Below are 9,278 nucleotides of genomic sequence, written 5' to 3' on the forward strand. Positions count from 1 at the left end.
CCTCGTTCAAGTAAGACTTATAAGCTTTGTCAATTTATCCATTGTACAATTAATATTTAAGAAATTGGCAACACCCAAAAATTCAAACTTGGCACAAACAACAAGAAAGATTTAGAAAAAACACTGACCATATGATCCAAGCTGTCATCGACATGAGAAAGTGAATCAGCTGAACTAAGGTCCTCTGTGTGTCGCATAATTTGGCGTGTGTTATTATATCTGCTAGAGTATAAAATATTTGAGGTGTTTATCATTACATGGATTATACCTTCAAAATTTTAAACTTATTCAGATACATGTACTAAAAAATGTGCTTGGTTACCTAGTAATCGCAAGGACTCCTTATCTGTGCATTTCCTTTATAACATATACACGTCAAAGGTTTATTTATTCAGATGACTTCAATTCTCAATAGTTTGTGATCTTCTTATTATTGAAGGAATAATATGCTAGGATTATCTTTGGCCTCTTTCATAGTTATCTTCTAGGAGTTGCATTTCAGATATACTCAGCTTAGAGTTTGCACGACAACTCAATATATAAGGAAAAGAGAAGATCAGTTTGAAGCTGCTGCCTATATATTCTCTTTGTGACGTGTTGTAAGATTATACATTGCTTATAAGTGCGATCGTGTGTAATCGCCTTTTATTTTGTGAGAGAGCAATTGCTTAATTATTAGGATTTCTGTTTCTTTGCTTCACTAACTAATCGGTGGAGTTATTGTGAGGGATTAGGTGGTAAATGCTCTGAGTGCACAAATAAGAAGTAAATTGTTGTCCTGCTTCCAATTGTCCACTGTTGGTGAGATTATATGAATATACAGTCTTATTGTTACTTCAATTGGTTGATCATTTTCCCTAGGCGAAGCCCTCAGTCGTAGATGTTTTTTATCATCGAATTGAATAATCATTCATTGTCTTTAGTTCTTTATTGTTTTGATACATTCTATGATAGAAGTATCAACATGTGTACTAACATTATCTGTTACGAGACTTTATGTATTTGGATATGTGACAATTTTAATATCTATTATCTATTACTCCATTCGCCCCCCAAATAAGTACCCATATTTCCCTTTTGGTCTGCCCCAAATGAGAGCCATTTTTTTTATAAATGTACCCCACACAATCCACTCACAACAAAAATGAGACTCTTATTCCACTTACATATACACTCAATCAATTTCTTATCATATGTGTCATTTTCAAATGGGTACTTTTGGGGGGGGGGGAATAGTATAATACCACGAGTTTGATTTTTATTTTAAAAAGTTATACTCTTTTCGTCCCACTAAACATGACTCACATTTTTTCGGCACATAGATTAAAGATAACATATAAATTGGATATAAAAGTGGTAGGGTCCACAATTTTCAAGGTTAAATATTGTCTATTATGAAAACTAGTCATTTTTAGGGGACGACCCAAAATAGAAAATGAGTCATCTCTAGTGGAATAGATGAAGTATAACCTAACTTTAAAATATCAATTTATTGGGTAATAAAAGTGAAATTAAATAATACTCCCTCCGTCCCTGAAATAAGTTCCTCTTTTTTTTCTTTTTGGGACGTCTCTCAAATAAGTTCATCTTTCTTTTTTTCCATTTTTAGACAGCTACCCCACCACTAATAATACTTTATTTATTCTTACTTTTCACTTTTTCACCACTTCCAATACTAATTATAACACTTTTTCAGCTTTTCACCAATTTCAATACTAATTATAACATATTTTTTTTCCACTATCAATACACTTTACCACTTTTCCTTAAAACTCGTGTCGTTCCCAAAGAGGAACTTATTTTGGGGACGGAGGGAGTAAAAAATAATTGTATAATTTGATATGAATGATTGTGATCCATAAAAAATAATGCTTATTGGTAAAATAATACTCCCTCCGTCCCAGCTTTTAGTATCCAATTTTCCTTTTTTGGTCGTCCCATATTTTGGTATTCATTTCTATTTTTAGTAAAAGCAGGTGGAGCCCTTACTCCACTTTAATTATTTTAACTCTCACATAAAATGTGGGACCCTTATTCCACTCACAACACATTAATCACTTTATTAAAACTCGTGCCGTTCTCAATTGGATACCAAAAGCCGGGACGGAGGGAGTAGGATTTTGGACGTGAGAGCCCATTAATATAAATGTAATACCCCGTTTCCCTGAGTTAAATTTAGAATTTATTTTGAACTTAAGATTTAAGATGATTCACGCCGGATTGAGAAAAAGAATTTATTTTAATTCCAACAAAAATGATTTACAAAAACATTTGTAAATTTAGTTATTAAATTTATATGCATTGCATATTTATTTAATTTAGCATTCAAAGCATTTTCACGAGCTTTTATTTAAGCAAACACTGAAGAATTATTACAGTTTTCATAGTACAACCGGGAAGACTTTTTATTTTATTATTTTATTCCTCCCACTACTCCCACCTATTTCCACTCACACGTTACTTTTGTCTTCCACCCATCCACCACCTATCTCCACTTTACAACACTAAAAATTAGCTAAATACCCATCCACCACCTACTCCCACCCTGTACTTACTCTCTTTCCAGCTTTAAACCATGATGGAAAGCAAATATTGTAGTCATGTTTCCACTCTTCTCCTACGCCAATAATTCACAAGTCACCAACCTCAACATATACTCCTTCAAAGAGTTCAAGTTTAGCCAAGAACAACAGGAAGCACTAACAACAGCCAAGTTCCCTTATCTTATTTTACTCACTCCTCTAGTTCCAACAAACTCAAAGAAATCAAAGTGCAGAGCACAACCATATTGCGAATGGATCAAACTGCCACAAAACTCAGATTTCAGCAACTCAAACCACAAAACTCAGATTTCAGCAACTCAAACCAGAGGTTTTATCTTTGAATCTCTCTACACATTGTATACTTGCTCATTCAGTTATGACACTACAATTGTAGCACATCAAACCTTCACATACTTCAAATCCATGATGACCCATTTCATTCATATACATGTGTTTACAGAAAACAAGAAAAACATTTTGAATAAATGTACAAATAAGTTATGTTAAATCTGCATACAATCTGTGTACATATATACATATATGAAGCACGTTTGAGAAGAGAAGTAGAACCCCAAAGCTTGAATTTTTATTATTTATTTCTGAACTTGCTACGTTGAGTCGGGTTGCTGTTTTTGGGTGTGAGTCGAGTCGGGGTGGTGGCTGGACTAGGCTGAGATTTCGCAGAGGGAGGCCGTGGCGCGGCGGCCCTACCGCTGTCGTCCGGCCACGGACGGAGGGAGAGCAGGGTAGAGAGGGCGGCGATGGTGGCGGCATGAAGCTGCTGCCGTCGGCCAAAGTTCAGCGGAGGGAGGCAGGGCACGGCGGCGGTGCCGCTGCTGCCCGGCCACGGCTGGAGAGAGAGAGGTGGTGTGGTCTGGTCTGGGCGGGGGGTTGAGCGAAGGACGGCGGCAGCCGTGGGTTGCTGTCGCCGGGAAATTGATGAGGGAGACCGAGGGAAGCAGTGGCTGCTGCTGCTGCTGCTGTCGGCCAGTTGGGTGAAGGGAATGGAGCTCCGGCGGCGGTGAAACTTCGAGAGGAAAGAGGAACGAGCAGATCTTGGATCAGTCGAGAGAGAGGGTGACTGATGAGGGAGAGACAACGGTGACTTGTAGTTGTTGCGTCGCCGGAGAATAGAGAGTTTGAGGGATGGCGTCTGTGTGTGTGGGTTCTTATGAGGAGATCGAGGAAGATGGTGGCAGGGGACGCGGCCGCGGCTTGGCAGCGGCAGGGGGAGACCGGAGGAGATTCGAGGGAGAGAGAGAGACGGCAGCCTTTCAGCCGTGAATTCGCCGGAAGAGAGACTGCGGCGGCCGAGCTTTGAGAGAGATTTTGGCGTGAGATAGAGAGAGAGAGACGAAATGGGGGAGAGGGGGCGCAGCTAGGGAGGAAGGAGAAGAAGGGTGGAGTGATGGGCTAGGGTTTGAGAGTTGGGCTGTGATGAGGAGCTGGGCCGATTTTGATTTAATTGGCTGATGGGCCTTGCTTTATTTTTAGTTGGGTCTCTTTTATTTAAAAGATGGGCTGCAGTATTCTATTAAGTGGTTGGGCCGGTTTTTATTTTATTAACAGTTGGGCCTTTATTTTATTTATCAGTTGGGCTGATTAGTTTAATTCAGCTAGGGCCTTATTTTAAATCCTAATTGGGTCAGTTTTATTTTAAAACTTTGAGCTGTCTTGATTAATTAATTAATTGGGCTGCTCTATTTTAATTAATTGAACTATTAATTAGTTTAATTAATTATTTTCAAAGACTAGTTTTCATAATAATATTAAATTATTATTATGTGCATATTTTAAGTTAATTACGTCATTATATGCTAAGCATGACATGAAATTGCATTATATTTTGCAATAAAAGTATTATGATTAATTGGTTTTAATTATAATTCCAATTATTAAAGAAAATTGAGTAAGGATATTGTTGGTGTCCTTAACTCAAGAAGTTTAGTTTTCAATTATTTATTCATTAAATTTTTGAAAACCCGGCGTGATGAATCATAGTAGTTAAGTGCACCCACTAAGACTTTAAGTTAGCTTCACGAGACCTATTAAGAATAAAATTTTTGTAGGCTTTGTGGACCAAGGGGATTAGCGCTGCTTTCCCAAGACAGGTTATGTGATTATGATCTTCAGGCTTTGCCTAATCAGGTGGGCATTATTTTATTATTACGTATATAGAGATCCCCTGCGTGACGTAGGCCTCATATGCGAATATATATGCATGATATGTTTTGACTATTTATTCAGTTCTTATAAAATGCTTATATGTTCAATGCCTTTATGAAAATGAAAATGTTATGAAAATGAAATGTTTATGAAATGATTGACTGCCAAAATGTTTATGTTTTTATATGTATCCTATCTGTGTTGGTTCGCCAACTTTAAAGGAAATCCAATTGGGATCCTATGCTAGACAAAGGTCGCTAGCTAGGGTTAACGTGTACACTTATGGAGACCGCGAGTCGCTTGCGACCGGTCTTGGCTGTCCGTGGTAAGGAGGCCTCCTTCCCGGCGCGTGACAGAAAGGAACAGATATGGATCATATGAAGGAAAATGATCGGCCGATCGACTTTATGAAAATGAAAGAAATATTTTAGTAAGCGCAGGTCATTTAAGAAAACCCCTGTGTGTTACTGTTATGGCAGTTCAATTTATATATGTATGCATGTTGTATTTTCGGCTATGCCCACTGAGTATTTTTATACTCAGCCCTGCATGTATTTCTAAATGTGCAGGTTGAGCAGTTGATGGAATGGAATGATGTTGAGCGGGTGTTCCTTTGACATTTCAAGAAATGTAACCTTGAGTATACATCTTCATATGTATATCTCACACGTTTTCCGCTGCAAAACACTTTGATTAGGATAACTCTATATTATGAAGTTGTTACACGTGTTATTGGGTAACCCACCTTAATCAGTTCTCATTTATGTGTATGTTTTATAAGTATCCAAATGATCATATATGATCCTAGCATTTTATCTATAAGTGATATTTCATATACTTTAATGTTAAGTAATTGTCCATTTCCATTTCTTATTGTTCACCCCAAGTCATAACCCCTGTTAACCCGTCATTGGGATAGTGGGCTGTGACAGAGTGGTATCAGAGCGGTTCGTTCGCTCTGGCCCTAGAAACCTTATTCTAAAGAGTCGAGTTTAGTTTGATTCTTTATACTTACATGGGTTCATATGGCACCGCTCAACACTCCATTGCATCGTGCTCAATCAAGGAAAGAAGGTAACTGCAGTTTCAACGTTTTAAAGATGTTAATGTTCTAAAATGCTTCATGAATATGTTTATGTGAAGAGCATGTTATGATGAAATGTTGAATGTTTTGCCTTTCATGGCATATTTTCGCAGTCTATGATGTTATGATCAGATGAATGATAGAAAAATTGACATATGTTTTCCCAGAGAACATAGATTGCTATAAGTTGCATGATCACAATTTTAAAAGAACATAGACTACTAGATTAGTAGGATATCTCTACAATCTAGATTCTTAAGGTGATGATGTAGAAGAATGAAAGAGAACTTAGAGCATTTCATGCTCCCTCAAGAAAACAATGATTCTTTGAACTACAAAGAGGAATGAAAGATATGTACGAGGTAAAGGAAAAACACAGAATGACGATACGCGACGAATTCAAGGTAAACGTTGCATCAAAGGTTGAACCATAGTCTCTACGTTCAAATGTTCAAGTACGACGGAATATCAAATCGACTTTTGCTACAGGATAGATTTTATGAATAGAGTGTTTTGCCTGTGTACGTATGTCTGTGTGTATATGTCTTAAGAGAGGTTTGGGGTTTGAGATCAATAGGATGAGGGAACCTTAAGACAAGTTTAATTGTCATAATGAACTTATGTTTTGTTATGTATAGTATGTTCATGGCCCTTCAAGTTCGGGACGATGTTTCTCGGGTGACTGGGAGGTGATGATGTTGGACCTGGCCAGTCCACATGATCCAAATCTCAGTAGACGTCTTGTGGGTTGAAAACCCATGTGTTTCAACTTTCGGTTGAAAAGCCAGATGGGTTCATACTCGAGGTCATTTTGTTCGACCTAGTAGTTAATCATTTCATACCCTCTGGTCATTCTTTTGATTCTCTTGAACAATTTCTACAACACCTTGTTTTGATGTTGTGTTGAGTTTGAGCCTTGCAACTCGTGAGTTGTCATAATAGATCCCCTTGTTTGATAAGACCAAGAAATGTTAGTCTATCGATGTAGTATACTACCCAAACTATGACTTCATATAATTGTGTCTCATTGTGATTGGTTGAGATTAGTTTTTGTCCTATAAATGATATCGACCACTCATTATGATAGAAATTCAGAGTCCAAGCTAAGACCGTAATATAGTGTTCGAGTACGAGGACTTAAGTTAATTGGTCTATGATAGTTTTAAGATAGATTCATAAGAAAGTATTATGCATGTGATAGGTAACAAGAAATGGGTTGATGACCATTTTGGTCTTTGGAAAATAGGATACTCCGTAGATGAGCCCTAGGAATGAGGTAGGAGCAAAATGAACCGCCGCAAAAGGACGAGGGAACTTATTCTCAAGTAAATCTCGTGTATATAAATTGGAATTAGGAATCCAATTGATATGAGAAGAGACCCGAATCTATTCTAGATCGGAAAGTTAAAGTACTAAGGAATAAGTCGATACCTTTAGTAATAGTTCTTTGGAAGCACCATGATCAAGAAGAGGCGACGTGAGAACTCGAGTTTAGCATGAATGAGAAGTACCCAGGATTATTTTCATGTGGTACAAATTTCGGACGAAATTTCTTTTAAGGAGGATAGTATGTCATACCCCGACTTTTAATCCCTGATTAAGGGCTTAATTATTAATAATTAGGATTCGGCATCCATTTATAATAAAAACTGGTTTGATTTATCTGATGTGATTTAATCATTATATATGTATTTTAATGTGCTTAGTTAAAGAAAATTTTTTATAAATGTGGTGCATAAGTTTTAATTGGTGAGTTAAGTGTATTTATATGAGCCACATGAATTTTAAATTATGCATGAAGTCATGAATTTTATCTAAAGTTGATAGTACATGTAACACCCCGTACTTTTCCCTATGTTGTGAGATAGTGTCTTAACACTATTGAGAGTACTGAGATGTCAGAGAGATTGACTGTCCTATTAAGAAAATAGGAATAATGAGTTGGAAATAGAGTCGAGAAAGAAAGAGTGAAAAACCTTGATAAAAAAAAGCCGGTCGGAGAGACGTCTAGTTTGTCTGTGTTTGTCGACTGCTTTGACGTGATATTATGTGAAATTACGTGACTGATTGATTATGTGAAGTTTTGTTACGTATGTCATTGTGAGCAAGTTATTATGATTTTTATTTGATGATTTTAGCACTTGGAATTTTAATTAAGTTTTCAAAGCAAGTGCAGTTTATTTTTACCGAGAAATAAAAGAATGTCGGTTTATAAAAATTTTTCCAAACAAAATATTTTCAAATTATTTTTCCTATGATGAGGAATATTATAATTGAGTGAGTGCACTAATATTAGTGCCATATTTATTTTAAATATTGGTCACAAGAGTTTTGTGTTATAGCATTGCATTAATTAGTAATTAGTCTTTTATGATTTTATGTAGCTTAACACATGATTTATTCTAGACTACACAACCTTACACACACATGATTAATTTAATCTAATAAGCATGTGATTAATTTCCTTAGCCTTACTTGAAGTGGACGTGTGGTATGAAGATGAAGGGAAGGGATTAGTGTGTAGGTTTAGGGGGGGACAAGTATTAAATGGTGAATAGTGTTTGGTCTCCAATCATCCTTCCTAAGCAAAATAAATTCACTTCATTTCCCTCATTTTCATCACCATTCGGCCATTCTCAATTTCTATCCCTATCTTCCGATTTTTGCTCCAAAAGATCACCATAGATGAATCAACAAAGCTTCCAAGTTCACATCAAGATCAAATCCTCCACCAAATCAACATAAACACCTTTCAATTCTTGAAGATTTCAAGAGGACCGTGGGGTTTGGTTTGAAGAGTGAGAAAGGAAAACTTTGATCTTTGTTTAATTTTGGGTAAGTGATTCTTATTTTTATAGATCTAGATTGTATGATGTTATATGTGAGTATATGATCATGATTGAGCAAGAAAATCACCCAACTTATTTCTATGAAATTTTCAAAAATTAGGGGCTTGAAACCCTACGAAATTTTGTTGTTTGTTTTTCTTGAATTGGCTTGAGTTATATGATGATTGGTGATTATTGAGTTAATATATATGAATATCTTGATGATTAGCCATGAGATATAGATTTTTCTATTAGGTTAGTTTACCTAAAATTAGGATGTTGAGATCCTATGAATCAATTGATGTATTGATGATGGATTTGAGTTTATGAGATGATCTAGATGATTAATGATGGATGAGATTGAAGCTTGAGGTTGAGAAATGAAAAATGAAAAGTGTTAGTTTGAGGAAGAAGATGACATACATATGTATCTATATGTGATCTTGTTTTATGATGTTGATTTGTGCTAATTGGTAATCTAGGATGTTAGATCTATGATTTGATCAATAGGTTATACATGATTAGTGATATTTTCAAAAGAGTTTAGTTTAATAAAAATTAGGACTTTTTGCCTATGTGTTATTAAAGTGATTTTGGCTTAAGATATATGTATTTGAGCATGATATTAGTGTATAATTATATTTGAGTAAGTCTTTT

At 36.0% G+C, this 9,278-nt stretch overlaps 1 long non-coding RNA gene across 1 annotated transcript; it reads left to right on the forward strand.

Moving 5' to 3' along the window:
- Positions 1-4,473: 4,473 nt before the first annotated feature.
- Positions 4,474-5,529, forward strand: LOC130992711 (uncharacterized). The gene is made up of 2 exons (XR_009091358.1): positions 4,474-4,691; positions 5,279-5,529. It is a non-coding gene; the product is annotated as an uncharacterized LOC130992711 (long non-coding RNA).
- Positions 5,530-9,278: the final 3,749 nt, after the last annotated feature.

Source organism: Salvia miltiorrhiza, chromosome 7, assembly GCF_028751815.1.
Source record: "Salvia miltiorrhiza cultivar Shanhuang (shh) chromosome 7, IMPLAD_Smil_shh, whole genome shotgun sequence".
In the NCBI taxonomy this organism is placed as follows: domain Eukaryota; kingdom Viridiplantae; phylum Streptophyta; class Magnoliopsida; order Lamiales; family Lamiaceae; genus Salvia; species Salvia miltiorrhiza.